The 20,278-nt window shown below is 38.7% G+C and overlaps 1 pseudogene; it reads right to left on the bottom strand.

Moving 5' to 3' along the window:
* Nucleotides 1-8,327: 8,327 nt before the first annotated feature.
* On the bottom strand, nucleotides 8,328-8,446 carry LOC111756124 (small nucleolar RNA SNORA2/SNORA34 family; annotated as a pseudogene).
* Between the last annotated feature and the right edge of the window lie 11,832 nt (nucleotides 8,447-20,278).

Genomic DNA, 20,278 nt, shown 5'->3' on the forward strand with positions numbered 1-20,278 from the left:
CATACTTTGGGAAATGCAAATAAAATTCCTCAGAAGCACATTTAATGCAAAATGACTGGCCTAATTTTTTTAAAAATTGTCTCAGTGAGGCTTTGCTTATGATCATTTCCAAACAGGGCTTTGGAAAACTCAAGAAAGAAAGTGAAAAGGAAATAAAAGTAAAATAAATGCCTTTACAGTTCCATGATCTTATCTGCATTTTCTAAAACATTCAAAATGTTGGGGAAGTCAAGTGAAGACATACACAAATTTAATACTCAAAAGAGGGAAAACTGGCATCAGGGTATTCTCTGCTTGCCAAGCTGAAAGAATGTTACTGAAGAGTCCTTACATAAATGTTCCTTGACCTTGGAGTGAACCAACAGGTCTTAAAAGTTGCATTAGCAAAGCAAATTCTCTTAGCAAATAAAGATTTTAGATAAATACATCAGATTTTTCCCCCTTCAACCTAAAGAGGAATTACCATAGGATCAGCACGCTAACAGTTTGAAGGTGTATTTCACTAACTGCTTAAAATTAATGAGAGACCAAGACCATTACTCGAGTCATAGGAGGAGCCTAGAGTCAAGAAGCTGCTGGAAAAATGCCCTAAATGCTTGTTATGGGATTTTTTCCTGAAACAGCTCTGCTTAAAATCTAGTCTACATATTCTGTAGCTTTTAAGACTTCAGAAGATGTGGGTATTTAAAAATCTATTAAAGTACTTGCCTAGCATGTGTGAGATCTGAGTTCAATCCTTAGCCCACAAAAATAAAACAAAACAAAAAGACTTTTACAGAAATAGAATATTTCAAATAATGTTTTATCTGGAAATTTTAAGAATTTTTATCCTGTGTTTAGATTTCTGACAGATTAATAGTTGGCCGTCCTGTGAATTTTCACTTAAGGCCTTTATCATGTGTAAAAAGTACTGGAGTGCTCTAAATGTTTGTTCCCTCCAGAGTTACGTTGAAATTTAGCTGCCTTTGCAACAGTCTTGGGAGGTGAGCCTGGGTCAGAGGGCTCCCCCTTTGCCTGTGGCTGGCGGCATCTCAGAAGGGTGCCTGTGGCTGCCCTTCCACTACCTGTCGCTGTCCACTGAGTCATCTGGTGCTGCCGTACAAGTCCTTCATCAGAAGTCAGCTCCTGGACGCTGGGCTTCCCGAACTCCAGAACTGCGAGCCAGTCAGTTTCTGTTTGCCTCAAATGACCCAGTCTCAACTCTTCTGCTATGGCACAAAAGAAGAAGGCAGTGCACATCTCGGGCCCCAGACGGTCTCTGCCCCACTCTTTCCCCCTAGTGTAGCATATGAATGCAAACTGCTTGAGGTGTGTCTGCCATTTCACTGCTTTTTGTAAGAGGATAATATCAAAATTTTACTTTTCATTTACCTCGATTTAAAAATAGTACTCACAGAAAAGAATTTTAGAGTTACACCAAGTTGGCCAACTCTCTTAAGTGCTAACTGACAATTTAATTCAATTACGCTCTTAAGACAAAGCTTCATTAGGCTCTGAAATTTTTAAACTTCAAAAAATTTAAATATTTCAAAACTACATAGCAGAATGGCTATGATTTTGTCTACTTATGTTTTGATAAAAGAGAGACTTTGAGGTGCTACAGAATTACAGGGAAACTGACTGGCCAAAATCCACTCACTCTATTTCTAGCCTTATTGTACTCAAGTGTAAAGATGTAAGAAGAGTTCTCACTCAGAGACTTCCTGTGAAGATTAAATGGGACAGTGCCATGCATGGAGAGCGCCTAACTCCATCCCTGGCATACTCTGCCCCATGCACGGTAGCTGAGAACACACAGCTTCCAGCATACATCTCCTGCCTCCTCCTTTTCTTCTTCTAGAGACACAGAGGGAAGAATGTTCTTGGATATTGGAAGGGGTAGGAGGGAAATGAGACAGATATCCAATAAAGCTAGCATTGTCATGTTATTTATTCCATTGTCATGGAATTTATTCTTGTGGGAAAACAGTATAAAAGAAAATTTTATCACCAGAGCAGTTAAATGTGTTAAAAAAAAAAAAAAGACACTAGTCTTAGTCAATCTTATTCTTAGACACTATCTCCTGGCCCTTACACCTGCCCAGGAACAGGAGCCACCCTTAGCTTCAGAGAAAATATCAGGCAAAGAGATCAGATTTGGGCTCTCTAAAAGGAGTGGTTTGTTTAATTCCAAGAGAAAGAGGGTGGCAGCCACAGCAATTTAGACTGGAAGATTTGGTGTAGCTCCTCAGAAACAAGGCTCTGATTGCAGTGCCCTGCAGGTGACAAACACGGAATTAAAATGCCCAACAATGGATGATAGATAGATAGATAGATAGATAGATAGATAGATAGATAGATTCATAGACAGCCATCACTGACAGGGTATAAATAATTTTTACAACAGTTGCTCCTTATTTATAGTTTACATCTACAATTGTGGGCTAGTAAATTTATAAATGGATCATATGCAAAAGAATGTGGTTGACAGATGTAACACTGTCACTGTCTCAGTGGTCACAGGGGAAGGATCTATTTCTTCGATGATCCATACTGCTATTCAAATGTCCTTGATTCTGAACAATAAAAATAGTTTATACTTATTGAACTTTTACTGTCTATCAGGGTGCAAAGCTGAGCACATTTAATCTTCCCAAATTCCTCATATGGTAATTTTCCCTATGAAACGAAAGGTCAAATGGGTTATAGAGTTGGCCCAGGATATCTATGGACAATGTTTTGAATTCAATATACATATTATTTTCTTATATTTATAAAGTTCATCATTATGTCTAATAAAAGGGAAGATAGGGTTTTGGTCAGCATATAATGCTTCAAATCTTATCTTTCTAAAGGTAAATTACACCAATTTCCACAATCTTTCTTCATATGCCATATTGTGTTGTTCTCTTGTATGTATTTGTCTCTCACAACCTCAATTTTGTGTATTCCTCAATAACATATATCAAAGTGCAATAAATGAAGACTATACTTAGTTCCTAGAAAAGCTATAAGTCACAAATTATTCTTTTTAAATGTTTGTTTGTTTGATACAAAGTCTCACTGTACAGTGCAGGCTGGCCTCAAGCTACAGCAATCCTCCTGCTTCAGCCTCTCAAGTGCTGAGATTATAGGCATGTGCCACTACACCCAGTTTGTTGAAAAATTATTTATAAGCACCAACATTTATTTTTGAATCTTGAGTTAAAATGATCATATACTGTGAAATTTTTCTCAGCTTGAAAAATTACAGCAACACTAGGTAATTCTGAAGCAGAATAAAACCATTACAACCCCAGGATAACCAAATGGTGCTTAAACAATGAAAGTATTCTGATTATGCTCACAAAATAGAACTAGCAAATTCTTCAACCACCGCATGCAGGACACTTGGTTCATGCTTAGAGATGCACGGTGAGTTCTTCCTTTTATGGGTTCCTCAAGTTAACACTGTTTTCAGTGAGCTTATTTTCTCCTTGCTGTTAGACATATAGCTGGTGACAGATGCTGCAGAGCAAGGTTTGATTTCTCCAAAAGTTAAGCAGCAGTCTCTTAATTTCAGCAGCTTTCATATTCATGACTCTTGATACTCTATTTCTCTGACCCCTGAATTATTACCAGAATATAAGAGATTTGATAAGCAAGAGTATAAATACAGGGCATACATCCTGCTCATGTGACCCTAAGATAAGAGTGGCAGCTATTTGCTGCCCTGTGAAGTCAGTGATTCTTAAGCTAAGTGCTGGCTTTCTCAGTTCACTCCTTCAGAGCCACTCCATCTTGCTCTGGGCCCTTCCGCACTGGCCTACGTGAACTCAACAAATACTCTCCTTGCCAAATCCCTTTCAGCTGGATTTGCACTCAGTCTCTCAGTAAGCAAACTTTTAACATCACATCACAATGGTTCATTCATTAGTTAATGAATAAATGTCTACTAAGCATCTACAACAGGACACATGCTGTTTTAGTGGCCATCCATGATGGTTAGATAAGTGCAAGAGTTGTTTTCTTATTTTTTAATTTTTTATTTTTTATTTGAAAGAAAATAAAACCAAATGAGACAAAACAGAACAGAGTCAATCAAAACAAAAGGATGAATATGGTACAAGACTTAAAAACAAAATACAAGGAGATCAACAATGGCTACCATAATGCTTCTTATTATCTTCAGAAGAATTGCCAGACTTCCAGGAGAACATGGCAGATAGATAGCAGCAGCTACAGAGGCTCTCTGAGATACCCCACTTAAAATCTAGGAATGGTGCAGTATGAGAAGTCCTAAGCAAGGGGAGATACACTCTGACGACCCAGGAATAAACTAAGCTAAGAGAAACCAACTGGAAATCCAATCCTGGTGCTATAACAGGAACAGATAAAATCTCAGCGTGGGAAGCTAGAACCCAACCCACTGGAAGCCGCAATTTGAATTTCCTGCTGCCGCTGCTGCATCCAAATCTGCAGGGCAGGGAGAGAGATGCGCGAAAGCTCTGAGAGTGGGAATCTGCGAACGGAGTTGAGAGCAGGACTAGCAGGGAGCCCTACATCAACTTGCAGTGAGTGTGCAGAACAGGGACCCTTTCAAAAAATAGGAGGCTCCAGCAAAGCACATACTGGGACCAGGCAGACTTGCCAGAACAGGACACTGCTGTGACATTAACTGCATATTCCCCTCTCAAGTGGGATTGGTGGGGATTGCCTGGCCTGCGTGATGCCGCTGACTAAGATCCAGTAGGCTAGCCCAAACCAGGTCCCAGTGCTTGGAGGTGCACCCTAGTGGTGAAGCCTTTGGTAAGTTGACCTGGAGGGGTGGGCCCAGCAGAGGCTGCTGAGGTTTGTGTCTCCTTAGTACACTGCAGTGGGCGGGAACACCTAGACGGTGCAATTCAAACAAACTGTAACCAAAAAACAGAAAAAAATTGGGCCTCCTACATTCGCTTGCATGGAAGGAACAAAAAGTATCGGAAGAGGGAGCAACAAGAAAGGGTCTTCAGTCCCCAATCCTGAGAACACTGATCCAGGAAAGGGAAATGCAAAAGAGAATGAAGACAGAAAACATGCAATATCAGACACGGCACCAATAGACATAAAGTGATATCTCCAGAGCCTCATAGACGAGTTTAAAAATGAAGTATTTAAAGAAATAAAGCAAGATATAAGAGGAATAGTTAGGGAAATGCTAAACACTACCCAAGAAAAAACAGATGGTGGAATGGAAGAACAGAAAAAATGGGGAGAATTGTTTGATGGAGAAAATAGAGAAAACATAGAATACGTGAAGCAGGTCCAAAGAGATTAACAGGAAACTAAAAACTCTATTGAAAGCTGGCATAACAGCTTGAAAGAAACTAAGGATAGATTATCTCAACTGGAGGGCAGATTTGTAATAAGGGAGCATGAAATGAAAAACTTCTTAAAAATAACAAGAAAACAATAATACAAAGCAATAATACAAAGGCTAGAAAATGATAAGAGGATCTATAACTTAAGAATTAAGAACATAAAAGGAGAAGTAGGGACATAAACAAATGAACTACAAAAGCTACTCACAGAAATAATCCAAGAGAATTTCCCTAATTTAGCAAAAGGTAAAGATACTCAGATATATGAGGCATACAGGACCTCATACAGGACCAAACAGAGCTACACCCAGGCATATAATAATCAAAATTCCAGAAATCCAATATAAGAACAGAATACTAAAAGCCGTCAGAGACAAGAAACAGATCACTTACAAGGGAACACCCATCAGAATTACAGCAGACTTCTTGGCACAAACCATCAAATCATGAAGAGCATAGGGGGAAATAATTCAAGCTTTGAAAGATAACAACCTCCAGCCAAGATTGATATATCCTGTACAACTAGAAATTGATGGAAAAACAAGGTGCTTCCAGGATAAAGAGGAACTAAGGGAATTTGCAACCACCAATTCAACTCTACAGAGAATAGTGCAGGATATTCTAAAAAAGGAAAATACCAAGACTTCAGAAACAGTGGCAGAGAGGCCACAATGAATGGAGCAGAAAGCAAAATGAAGAAGACAAACTGACAACAAATGACAGAAAAAGAGCTCAACAAAAATGAGGCAGAGAAGATTGGATGGTAGGAACAGCTATTTTGGAGAAGACAAGACATCATAATAACTAGTGCAGATTTAGTATATCTTGCTTTGAAGTCCTATCAAGTTTTCATTTTTCTGTCTCCATCGGTCTTAACATGTTGTATCTTATTGGATTTTATTATATGTGATAATATAAGCAAAAACTTTTATAGACAAGGAGATTATACAGAAACCATTGTTCATTTTCTGATAGTTGGTTCTAAATACCCTGTAATACTGTCATTCTCTTGAATGGTTTTACATTGTCTTGATATGTTTGGTGCTATAGTATACGAAGTTATACTCAAAGATTTCAAGGAAAGAGACACTATGGCAACTACTTTTATGTCAAGATATCTTGTGGCAAAACACTATTTTGCTTAAATGGTTATGCTTTGACCTGCGCTGGTTTGTTGTTATGCCCTCTTTTATCTCAATCTCCTTTTTAAAAAATTATTTACTTTTTTATTTTTATCTTTTTAATTAAAGGAAAAATAAAAAAGCAGGATATATTATAGTAACCCACTTTGATTTCCTATTAACATGATTTGAAACCCTGTATAGCCCTCACCATCTTGCTTTGACTGATTTTCCTCTATTCTGCTTTGCTTGATAGTACCAAGTTTGAAAGTATAGGCAACAACTATGAAGACAATAAGATTCATTATGACACCCATTCTGGTTGACTATTATCTTCTTTTGAAGTCCTCTAATGTCTCCAATGTTTTGTTTTATTGGTCTTGTTCTTTACTGTTTTGTTCAATTTTATTATAACTGATGATATAGGCAATTCTTTTTAAGATAACAATAAATTGTTTTTAAAAACTGAAATTATATTGTATGTCTTCTTTTGTCACAATGAAATAAAACTAAAAATCAATGATAGGAAGAATGGAAAGTATACACATACATTAAAATTAAGTAACATGTTTCTAAATGACCAATGGATAATTGATGCAATTAAAAGGGAATTTTTAAAATTCTAGAAATAAAAATATAACATATCAAAACCTGTGGGATGAAGCAAAAGCAGTACTGAGAAGTTCATAGTGATATATATATATTCAAATGAATATATATATATAGTTATTCAAATGAATAAACTAAGAAAAGCACTTCAAATGAATAACCTAAAAAAGCACCTCAAGGACTTGGAAAAGCAAGAAATCAGACTCCAGATTAATAAATAGAAGGAAATAATAAAGTTCAAGGCACAAATAAATAAAATCAAAAATTAAAAAAATCAATACAAAAGGTCAATAAAGGAATTAGTTGCTTGAAAGGATAAAGAAAATTGTTCAACCATTAACTCGAACAATGAAGAAATAAAAATATAATACCAAAATAAATAAAATTAGACATGAAAAATGATAGATTAATATCATAAAAATATAAAAAATACTTAAACTACTGTGATGGATTACAAGCCAAAAATAAAGTTGGGAAACCTAGAAGGAATGGCTAAATTCCTAACACATGCAACCTGCCAGAACTGAATCAAAAAAAAAAGAAAATCTAAACACACCTGTTGCATTAGTCACTTTTCCATCACTAGAACAAAATGCCTGGCCTCCACCAATTAAAGAAGAGGCCTGTGCCGGCTCCCAGTTTCTTCTCCTGCTGGCGGGGAACAGAGGAGAAATGAGTAGTGGAGACAGAAGGTGGAAAAGAGCTGAGCATCTAAACCATAACTTCTGCCTCTGGCTCCAAAATGCTCGTGCCATCTCATTATATAAGATTAATTTGGTAAATTTTTTTTAAATTGTCAAAGTTTTAAATTTCAGTATGCTGCGTAAGTCCAAGTTCCAGTCCCCTCTGAGACTCCAGGCAAACTCCTAGCTCAGGGATGAGCCTGGGAAAAATGGGGTCTTGTTGACTTTTGAGATACTTTTAAGCCATTTTTATTGTTTTTGAAATATACTTGGCTTTTCCTAATGTTTGTCTTTTTGGCAACCATTATCTCCATGGCCCCTTCTCCTGCCATCTGTTGCCCTTCCCACAGGGCAGGGGATGCACTAGCACCTCTGATTCGAGGTTCCTAGAGTGGCAGAGAGCTGCGGGGCTGCTGCTCATGTGCTCCTGACAGAGGCAGAACCTCAGGGGCATGGTTTCCTCCAGGCCCAAGGTGCTGGGCTCATGGTGATGCTGGGGGAGGGGGAGGCTTCTTTAGGGGCCTGCAGGGGCAGGCTCCCCAGGGCCGTGGCTTCTCCTCCTTGCCCATAGCCAGTGGGCTCACAGAGGAGGGAGCCGTTGCTTCTTTCTAATGAATTGGCCATTATATTTCTAAAGTTCTGAAATGGCCAAAAGACCATAGAAAGATATTTCAGGCTCCTGCTTCAGAAAACTGCTGCCTTGATTCAGGGCCATACTCTACAGGTTCTTATCATGAAAGCACCTAGTACAGGGTCTGCTGCATTTCTGGAACTCAAGAATGTTTCTGGCAATACTGAGGTATGCAAAAATGTTGAGAGGTGAGGAAGGCAGCTAGGAGATCTCAAATGATAACAATTATTATTATTTGAATATTAATATTGCAATGTCATTTTTTATTTCACAAATGATACTTAAGTCTCACTTTCCAAGTCTCACAAATGGAAATTCAGAATAGGAAAACAGTCATTGTTGCTTTATCCATTTCCATAAGAATTCAGGAAAATCAGACAGAAATCAAAATACATGATTTTTTTTTATCTTTTTTTTTTTTTTTTTTTTTTTTGTCTTTTTCCTTTTTATCGGTACCAGGGATCGAACTCACGACTGCCTGCTTGCAGGGCAGACGCTTATGCCGCTGAGCTAAATCTCCAGCCCCCAAAATACATGATTTTAAAAACTTTTTAGGATTCACCTAAGGTTTCAATTGATGCTTCCCCATTTTGTCTCAGTAAACACATTCTGTTCTCCAACTGTAAATTTGACTCATGGTCTCAAGACAGGATCCTTCCCCACAGGGCTCCATTTTCCATTTGACACTCTCTGCTGCTTTCCTCTAAAATCCCTGTCACAAATGTTAGTTTACACACAAGGAAAGCAAGCTGTGTCAAAATGAGCCAGGGGAAGCATTCTTACAATAACTCTGAGGAACAACATTCACATCCAATGAAAACAGAGCAGAATTTAGAATAGTTACAGTGTGGGATTTGTACATTGATGTGTTATTTGAAAGGTAAAATAAACTTGAAAAATTCCATAAAGTCCAAACCAAAGTCACCTGCCATCACCACCTCTCTGTCCTTTCCAATAAGCACTTGCTGGCTTCAGGAGAAAAACTCGGTCTGGCCTCTGAAGCAGCCAGCGCATTCTTCCCTCATTCACAGAGCAGTTTTTCTCCCTTCACAGCCCCAGCTGTTCTCAAAAACCAGACGTTGTTCCCTGCACCCCCACCTCCGGCTCTAACTCTCTCCAGAACCGCTTCTCCCTGAAACGTCTGGAGGATATCGACAGCTGGAACCTGGAACCCTGAGCCTACTCAGACTGAGCTGGGCTTCTGGCAGCAGAGGAAGAGGGCGAGGAAAGGGGAGGGAGAAGAATGGGAAATATTCTGTGTCAACACAAAAATGCAAACCATTGTTTTGACAATGCCTAAAGCACTATTACTTCCAAGTGGTTGTTAATATTTCTGTGTTTTTCAGACTTTTCCACTGTTTTTCATAGCCTGGGCCCCCCAAATTTTGCTGGAGGAAATATGAAAAACTCAGGATAAGTATACCATTTATGGCATTTTCTTCTCATTATAGCACTAATGCGAAGACCCACACGTCCATGAGATAGTTTTAGGGCAAAATTTTAAAACTGATCATCTATAAAAATAAGTGTAACAAAGGACAATATAAGTAATTTCACCTTCAGAAATGATAAAACCTGATCTATGTTCTCCAAGTCAGTATTATTCCTCTCTTGCACTAGGTATGATAATAAAGAAAAGCATACAAAGGCACATTTTTCCACTTCCAACACCAAGGAAATCAACACTCATAATTGTAAAGTTTTAGAAATTCTAGTTTAAAAAAAGTTAAAGTGACCCAATGTCCAACTTATCCTGACTTGGTGACTAGCCACAAAAGAGCTTTTCTAACGCCACACACAGCTGTGAACCACAGCCCACAGTCTTAGTGCTTGTTAAAACTGAAACATCTTATGTTGTTGCTGCATTGGGAAGAAAGCAGAGGCAAACCTACCCAGCTGAATTGGTTGCATTTGGTGATGTGCGAAAGGGAGTCTAAAAGTAAAGGCTGGAAAAGGCTGCAGTTTCTCATTCTACTAACAGCATAGCTGCAGCCAGCCCAAAGCCACAGAATTCCTTCTCTTTCTATTCCACTATGCCAAGGACACTCGTGTCACCCACAGAGTCTGAGACAACTTCTGTGTGTGTGTCTTTCTGGGTTTCCCTAGGCAGTTTACTGCAAACTGGATGCAATCCTCCTGCCTCAGCATCCCAAGGATTGGAATTCCAGGTGTGTGCCACCATGTCCAGCTGAGACAATTTTCAGACTACCCGATGGAAGAAAGAAGAGAAAGCTCACAACTTTCCTTTAAGGCAGTCCACACATATCATGTCTGCCTACTTTGTGGTAAAGTGGCCACAGTCTGAGAAGACGTTGTCTTTATTTGAGGCACCCAGATGCCAGCTAAATATCTGCTGCTCTTTGAATTTAGTTCAGGAACTAGGGAACTAGTTAATTACACCTATGGGCCAAATCTACTCCCATCTACCTGGTTTTAAGTGACTTGCAAATTGACTTATTTTTACACTTTTAAGTAAAAATAAAAAGAATATTTAGTGATGTAAAAATTATATGAAATTCAAAATTTATTGTTCACAAGTTACTTGTATTAGAACACAACTCTGCTTATTACTTACATATAGTTGCTTTTATGCTATAGTGATAGAGCTAGTTGGGACAGAGATTATATAGTCCTAAAACCTAATCAATTTACTAATCGGCCTTTTATAAAAAGTAGTTTCTTACCTTGCTTTATAAAAAGAATAACTGATATTGATGAATAAACGTAAGTAATGACTCAGCCATACCAAAGTGATCAAATTGGAAGGAGGGGCAGTTGATGAGCGGTAAAGGGGCTGCACATGAGCTGTGCTTCTGCCTTGTGTGCTGGGAGTTCAGCACTGCTGAGTTTCCCAGAGCGAGGAATCGTCCTGACACTATCGCAGGCTCTCTTTCGAGGTGGCAGTTCAATCCTACACAGAGGCTGCGGCCTCATCTAAAGCTGTAACTGGGGCCTAAAAGCCATGTCGCCTGGCGCTAGCAGGCCACACCGGCGTCCCTCACACCACAGCTTGCTTCCTCCCCTGTAAATTAAGGGACAGGGAGAAGGCAGGGAGAGGGTAAGCTCTAGGCCGCCGGCCGTGTGTTGCCCGTCAGGTAAGGCCCTTTCGCCGGATTTCTATGGAAATCATGATGCCATTCCATAGTACCGGATGCCAGCGCCTGGCACAGTCCACTGCGGCCTCTGCTGCAGCGGATCGCTGCTGTCCTGTGCTGGTCTGAGCCAGGTGCTGCTCTCTACCGCTCATCCTGCGAGCTCCTCCAGCTAACAGCCCCCTTGTGGCTTATTGCTCTTTATCCAGAGACAGTTGCTCTGTCAACACCACTTGGGATTCCTGACCAGAATTACAGGGCCTTCAGAGCCCATGCGACCTGAGAAGCCAACCGTGAGCTGGTTTATGGACCATCAAAGCAAATCTTTGTTTTCACTTGGTCGGTGCTGCAGCACAGGGAGTCAATAACCAAGCGGGAGGTCTCCTAGACTAGCAGAGAACTGTGCAGAGGGCTGCTTGTGCAGTAGACGCAGGCCCATAATTGGTTCAAATTCCCACCTAGGGTGGGGAGGAAGTGTAGGTCTATGATTGGTCCAAGTGCGTGCTGGAGGCGGCCTCAAGGATAGTCACGGCCAGCTGCAAAATGGAGTGTGTCTGTGTGACCCGAGTTGTTTGACTGCCATGTGTTCTCTGGGAAAATGGCAGGGCTGCGACCAGGAACTGGCTGGGGGGCTGGCTGTGTCCGCCCTACCTCGCTGGGGTTCCAGCAAGTTGGTGAGATTTACAGCAGGCGCTGCCCCCTCTCCCTGATCTTAGACAGGCCTCCACACCCTTCTTTCAAGGAGGTAGCAGTGTCTGCAGCGGCAGGGGCTGGAGAGAGGCCTGGAGGAGTGACCGCTGAGCAAGGGCAGACCCTGAGACCAGGAGGGAGGAACAGCGAAGGTACCGAGGCCTAGGGCAGGACAGCCTGCTGCCAGACTTCACCTCACCTCGCCGGTGAGGCAGGCGAGGCTTCCATCACACTGCTGGCACCAGAAGAGATTCGGTGGGTCTGTGTTTCAGTCAAGGGAAAAACTGCGATTCCACCCGCTGAATGGGTAAGATCAGCTTTCTTTTCATTCTGCCACTCGCAACCTTGACAGTCTCTCATCTTTGCAGAAGGGTGGGGGGTGGCTGTTACCTACAACCCTGGTGCTTTCCAGGTAAGAAGACGAAGAGTAGAAGGGAAGAATCCGCCGGTTTCTTCAGTTATTTCATAAGCTGAAATTATTCCTGACTGTAAGCAAGTCTGAGAGAACATTTCAGCTGCATTGAGTATTTTAGCTGCGTTGGGCAAAACTCAGTTTCTTAACCTAGAATAAGCAGATGAATATTTGGTAGAGAACACAGCTGGTCTTTCCTGACTCTTACCCAGGCTGTCGGGGTTAGAGGAGGCCAAAGTAGCAAAGCTGATGTTTTTAAATAGATCCAGCTTACCTCTTATTTATCTTACTTTTAACCTAAAACCACCTTTACATTTACTTAGCAGTTTGCTGTTTTCATAAACACAAATTTTCATAGAATTTCTACTACTTTCTCTAAATTGTAATGAAATAAAAATGTACATTAAATGTTTGGATTTTTCATCTTTACTGTGTGTAAGAAATGAGAACTTGCTTCATTTTTACTTGAAATGTTTTTTGCCAGCAAAAACAACTGTTATTGGCAGAGTTCGAACATTTGCCAACATGAAAAGAACTGTACGGAACAGCATCTAGCACTCCATAACACGCACATTCTTATTCTCACAAACTGGCTTGAAACCTTCATTTTTTATAGCTGTGGCCTCAATACTTCACAATTTTAACTTTTTTCCAACTTCATATGAAAATACATGTGTAACCTTATAGTGCCAAGAAAAGTTTTCTTACTGTAGTTGCATTTCTGCTTGAAGTGCTGGCTCCGACCTGCGCGGACTGTGCTGGCTGCCTGCTCAGGAGTACACAGCCCCCGCAGGGCTCCAGCTGCTCTTCTTGCTACTCATTCTTTACATTTTTCTTTAACATTCAAAAAGTTCTTTTCATGCCTTTATTTTTTATTCCATTTCCTTAAGAAACCTAATTTCACGTTAGCAACTTTCTAGTAGTCATCTTTTACAAGTGGCTGATGGAAGAGATATTAGGTAACTCTCTCTTAAAAACAACTAAAAGTTGAAATACTCTTGAGTTGATCAGCAAGAATGGAGCCCAAGACCATAGTTCCTAGAAACAGTAACCCCACACAATTTAGACCATCAAAGTACGAGCTACAAAGAACCTAGTCCAAATTACTCAGAAAAGTGCATGTCTCCTAATGTTGAACCACAGAGAAATGACTTGTTATAGAAAAAGTGATGAAATATTATGTTGCCATGTTAAGTTAAAATGATAAAGACTGCCAGCCACGGCAGCTCATCTATGATCCTGCACTCAGGAGGCAGAGGCAGTAGGATCACCTTGAACTCGAGGCCAATCTGAACTGTAGAATGAGATGCTGTCTAAAAAAAGTTCTTTTTTTAAACTATTTAACATGAGAAAATGCTTATGATTTACTAAGTATATGCAACTTCAGAATAAAGGAAATATTAAATAAACAAAAGCTAGAAGGTCATATGTAATAAAACAATTATGGTAGATCTATAAAATATGTATTTTGCTTCCTTCAATTTTTATGCAGTCTTTTTATTCTTTAATATATATTGTGTTATTTTAATAATTGCAAGAATAACAGCATGTTCATTTTTAATAAAGAAAATCTAAGTTTTTAATTTTTAATTTTATAGTACATATTTGTAGTTCATGAAGTTTGCAGTCATCTTGGGATGTGATGACATGTACAAACCGCATCTTGTTTCTTTTTTTTAATTCCTTTCCTTTCCCTCCTCCTTCCTTGCTTCTCCTCTATTCCACCATTTAATCTTAGCTTATGTTATGGCATATAATGTTTACATTAATTGGAGTTATTAGTTCTTGTACATAATATATCTTTATCATTATTTTTTTCTCTTCAGCCTCTGCCCTTATTCCATTGGTCTATTTCCTACTGCAAGAGATCAATATCCTTGTCCCATTCTATCCATCCTTGCTAATTCTCCTTGTACACTAAACTAAGAGATACCACATGGTATTTAAGCTTATGTGTCTGGTTTACTTCAACCAATATTATAGTTTCTAGATGCACTCATTTCCCTACAAATGTCTCAAATCTGTGGCTTTTCACAGCATAGTAGCATTCCATTATATACAGATACCACATTTTCTTGATTCAGTCATCTGTTGAATATACAGACTGTTTCCAGGATTTAGTTATTATGAGTAGTACCACCGTAAACATTCATATATGTGCATCACTGCAGCAAAATGTCTTAAGCTCTTTGGGGAAAACACCTAGCAGCAGGTAGCTGGATCATACGGAGTTTCTAATTTCAGTTCTTTGAGAAATCCCATAATGATTTTCATAATGATGGTACTAGTACACATTTCTACCAACAATACAGTTCCTTTGTCATCACAGCCATATCAGTATGTATTACTGTTTGATTTCCTAATGGTTGCCATTCTTTCTGGAGATGGAATGTTAGCATTGTTTTAATTTACTTTTTTTTTTTTTTTTTTTTTTTTTTTGTACCAGGGATTGAATTCCCAACCTCACTCTTGCAGGGCAGGCATTTATGCCACGGAGCTTAATACCCGGCCCAATTTGCATTTTTCTGATGACCAAAGATGAACATTTTTTCATATATTTGTTGAACATTTATATTTCTTCTTCCATTCATGAAGTATCTGTTCATTTCTCTTGCCCATTTCTTCACTGGGCCTTTAATCCTGGGCAGTTTTATTTTTTTGAGGTCTCTATATACTCTAGATTTTCGTCCTCTGTCTGAGGAGTGGCTGGTGGATTTTTCCCATTCTGTAGGTTGTCTCTTCTCTTTACTGCTTGATTCTTTTGCTGTATAGAAAGATTTTAGTCTAATATAAGCCTGGGGTTTTTTTTACATCTTCAAGGACTTTGCTAGTTTTATCTTCCAGTAGGTTTAATGTTTCTGTTTTAATGTTTAGGTCTTTGATCCATTTTTAGTTTAGTATATAGTGAGAGACATGAGTCCAGTTTCAATCTTCTGCACATAGATAACCAGTCTAAAGTCCCCTTGGGTAATCAAAAGGCTGACAAGGGAGCAAGAAAGGAAGCCCCACAGTCCCTCAAGAGTGTAGCCTCTTCCCAGTTCCTGAATCATTCTGGTTGTTCCTTAAGGAATGCAGTGACACCCTATAAAAACACACATGGTAAATGGTCACAAAAAATTTAACAGGACTAAGAAGAAAGCCATTCCTGGGAATCTCTGAAGGACTTTAAACTCCTTTTCAGAAATCAAGAATCCAGAATTACTCTAGGAGCAGATAAATAGAGTCACTAGAAACCCTAATTCACTACAGTTTAAGTGGGCACTTTTTGGGGGCTCCTATTTTTAATTAGATACACAATGTGGGTAATTTTGCTAATACTATGGCTCTCAGGCTCTTGATAATTTATCTCAAATTCCACTTTGCCATACTTGTCATCCATGAGAAGCATGGAAATCTGATCTGCTTGTCATATTTGGGTGCTATATCGCCAGCATAGTAGTTAAGTTATTTGGTTCATCAAACAGACTTGCTTATATATTTCTTCTGTTTTGACCTAGAAGGTGACTAGATTCTCTCCCTTTTCTAATCTCCCTTATCTGGTTTCTTCACCTCAAGATCGCACAATTCCATTGCTTACTTTTTAGAAAGAATATTAACAGGCTATAAACTCTTCTCTTGAGTTTCTAATTTGCCACATTTCTCTCAGTGTCTCCTGTATCAGCCTGCTATTCTCACCATATACTTTTGACTCTCCTGTATCATCCCTAAGCCTCTCTTCTACCCAAATTTTCTACTTTATTGGTATTTTTAAAATTCTTTTTGGTGGCATTGAAATTCTAGCACCAATTTCTTGTCCCACCTCCAACTTTTTAATATTAGTTTCATTTATTTGGTTTGGTCATCTTTTTTCTTTTTCTTTCTCAATTTTAATTTTTTCTTTATCATTTTATTTTCTCCCTAGTTTTACCACTATTCCTTGTTACTTATCCTTTTCATTGTTGGTCTTCTCTATTCCTATTATTTACTACTATCAATTTTCTTTTACCACTTAATAGGATCTTTCATATCAATTTTATCACCTTCTTCCCAATTTCATTGCTTAATTTTTTCAAATCTTGTTCTTTTAATGTTCCTGTTCCCTATAGTCTTAACCTTACCATAGTAATATAAAATTAGTCTGTATAAATCTGTAGCTAGTTAAATATATCTTAATATATCTTAAGACAGTTGAATACTTTTCTACTATTCATGGAGATAAAATTGCTCAGTTGAATGGATATTTACTGCATATCAATATCTGGTTTGTCTTGTATCCATGTTTATTAGAGAAACAGATTTGATGCAGCATATATAAACATGTAAGAATTTGCAAAATTGGCATACAATGGCTGCCCATAGAATCAGGCATGAAAGAGTACAAAAGGGCTATTTGTGCACCAGAGATATGAAGGAGTCAGTCAAATGGCTGCAACTCAGTGTAGTGTCCCAAGTGATTCTGTATCGTAGCCCAAATAGTCTGTGATGGAAAACTCAAGAATCTGCACTGGAAGGCTGAAAGGTCTGTGCTGGAGGCTGAGGAGTCTACCCAAGGTGCAGGCAAAGACTGGAACTCCTCCAAGGAAACAGAAGCAAGCCTTCTTACTTCATTTCCTTCTTTTTACCATTCTGATGACAATCCTCCTTAAGGTTGGTCTTCAACACCCAGAGCTAAGCTGAGCCAGTTTAGTTAGGCATTACTGAAGTTGACACAGTTAACTATCACAATCCACTCCTTGTCCACTTGACAATCAGACATATTTCTTAAAGTCATACTTTTCAGATAAAAAGACAAATTCATAATTATTCCTAGCATGTTATAACTATCCTGCATACAAATGAAATGCACTAATCGCCTCCCAGAATAGAAGGCAAGTTTTCTTTGGGTTACTCCTAACATTTCACATAACTTGAACATTACAACATGCTTAATGATACTGAAGAACCAATATTAAATGTATCAATTTTATATTACATTAGAAGCATATTAAGACAAAACTATCATAATTACAATCCTTGTTTCTGTAGATGATCATGTGTCATAACTGATTTTTAGAACTACCTTCTTCTACTACCCATTCTGTATTCCTTTGATCCTCAGCAAGCACCTCAGCAGGTATTGGATCTTTCTCTGGTGAGTTGACCCGTACCTTCATTAATGAAGGTTCTGGATCATTTCTCATTCTGTCTGGGTTGGGTTGTTGTAATTTTCCACTGATTGTAATAATGGGGCATGGTAATACTAGAAAGCTCCCTCAGGGATTGAACACACTCCAAGTATATTCTTCCTATCCTCCAATGTGGAGTAATGATCCCATTTCCCCTCAATAATCTGGGGGAAATTGTCAACACTGTAAGTCCCTCTTTAACTTGTTTCCTTGGAAACATGAAGAGACCAAAATGATCAGGGAGAAGATTTATTTCTCAGTTCAATGGAATCATCATTGTCTTTCCTGGTACAAAACTTTCCCTCTGTAACTAAGACTTCTAAGGCAGCAGAGCATGAAGACACAGGAATAGGAAACAAAAATTTTCCCAGTGGATATTAAGGGTAGTGGTGATTGTCACCATGCCCACTTCCAACCCTTGATTCCTAGACCTGTGATCCTAGCTATGGGAAATATGCAACCATATAATCAGTGCTGAATCAAAGCATGTACACACAGCTTATCCCAACCTTGCAAGCCATTGAAATCTAGCTAGCATTCCAACTATGTCTTCAAGAGATCATTGCACCTTTCTATCAACCCAACCACTTCTTGAGTAGGACCAGTGAATTCCATCAGTGGATCCAGCCAAATACCTGCAGCTCAGTGTAGTTTCCTATGCAAGGCTGCATCAGGAGACCAACGGGTTTACAATGGAACACTGAAGAGTCTGCACTGGAAAAAGGGATGAAGTGTAAAGTGAAGGTGAAGACTGGAGCTTCTCCAAAGAAACAGAGGCAAGCCTTCCTTCCTCATTTCCTTATATACCACTATAGTGACAATTCTCCCTAGGATTGGATCTTCAACACCCAAACTATGTTGAGCCAATTTGGTTGGATATTTCCTACTTAAGTTGACACAACAATCTATCACAGTCTTAGAGTTTCTACTGTAACTATAGATCTTGTTTCTATGATTAATGGCAGTAGTGTTATCATAATATGTCATTATCCAGATGTTATTGCTGTTACTGAATCTACTACTTTAGCCAAGATGATACATTTATTGCTATCAATTTATTTCCTCTGTATGTGAATACCTAGAATTCCCCAACACTGTAGCTCATTACTAGGACAAAGAAACTATTGGATCCTGGAACAAACCCAAAGGCCAATAGCTAGGTATCCCTGGAGGACATCCCTGAAAATAGATACTACCTAAAGAGGTCTCAAGACTAGCAATAATCTACCCACCACAAGCAATTTACAAGCCTTGGTGCACACAAACACACACAAGTGAGAAAACATAGGAGTAAAGTGCCCCAAAAAGCTCCCAACTCCACAAAAGAAAATCTAGGAACATCAAGAGGAAGAAATCAAAACTCACACAGTGGAAATATCTAAAATTGTAGCAATGAAAGTAACAAAATAAATCAATAAGATACTCATGTAATCAAAATAAGATAAATGAAGAAATAATCAAATAGTTAACAACTCTAGGTCAGGCATGGTAGGACACACCTGGAATCCTAGAATTCAAGAGGCTGAGCTAGGAGGATTACCATGACTTTGAGGTCAGCCTGGGCTACATGGCAATTTCAAGACCAACTTGAACTACATAGTGAGACTCTGTCTAAAAAAGTAATCCCAATAAAATAAGTGATTAGTGAGACTAAAATAGCTACTAATTTAAAAACTAGAGGAGCAAAAGAAAGAAAGAGAGGCAAGTTATTGATCCACATAGAAATATTGATCAACATAGAAAAGATAGAGACCATAAAACAGTCTCAAATAGAAATGAAGGAAAATGAAAACTCTATTGAATAAATAATTAGAAGAATAATTAAAAACAGTCTATTGAAAGTATACACAACAGATTTAACCAATGGGAGGGCAGAATTTCAGACCCAGAAGACAGGCTGTGATTGGTGATCAACTAACAAAAAAAATGTTAAATACCAAGGGACCAAGAAAAATTGAACCAGGAGCTGCTAGCTAATGCAAAGAATTACATAACACCAACTGGAATCAATGTAAAACCAGAAGACAATACATAATAAATTTGTTCAGAGAGGTAAGAGCAGAATACTTGTCCAAGCATGAAAAAAGAATGTAACATATAGATAAGTGAGGTACATAGAATCCAAATATGATTAATCAGAAAACTTTACACCAAGCAGAATACTCAAGATTTCAGAAATTCAACACAAGAACAGAATCTTAAAAGGTATTAGAGAAAGGAAACAAATTACATATGAAAGAAAACCTATGAGACAGTTGACTTCTCAGCACAAACCCTTAAGTCAAGTAGAGCTTGGAGTGAAGCATTTGAAGCCCTAAAAGAAAACATCCTCAAATCTAGATTGACATATCTTGTAAAATTAACCTTTAAAATTGATGAAGAAATGAGATACTTTCATAATAAAGACTTGATGGAATTCATAACCACCAAACCAGCACTCCACAAAGTTCTCAAGTATCCTAAGAATCCGGACGGAAACAATGAAGATAACAATGCCAACCACCCCAAAATAATGAATACAACAAGCAAGACAGGTTGCTAAACAGAATGAAAGGACAAGGAACCCATGCAAGGAAAA

This window comes from Cavia porcellus, unplaced genomic scaffold, assembly GCF_034190915.1.
Source record: "Cavia porcellus strain 051 isolate PalLab524CR breed Dunkin Hartley unplaced genomic scaffold, mCavPor4.1 scaffold_30, whole genome shotgun sequence".
Classification (NCBI taxonomy): domain Eukaryota; kingdom Metazoa; phylum Chordata; class Mammalia; order Rodentia; family Caviidae; genus Cavia; species Cavia porcellus.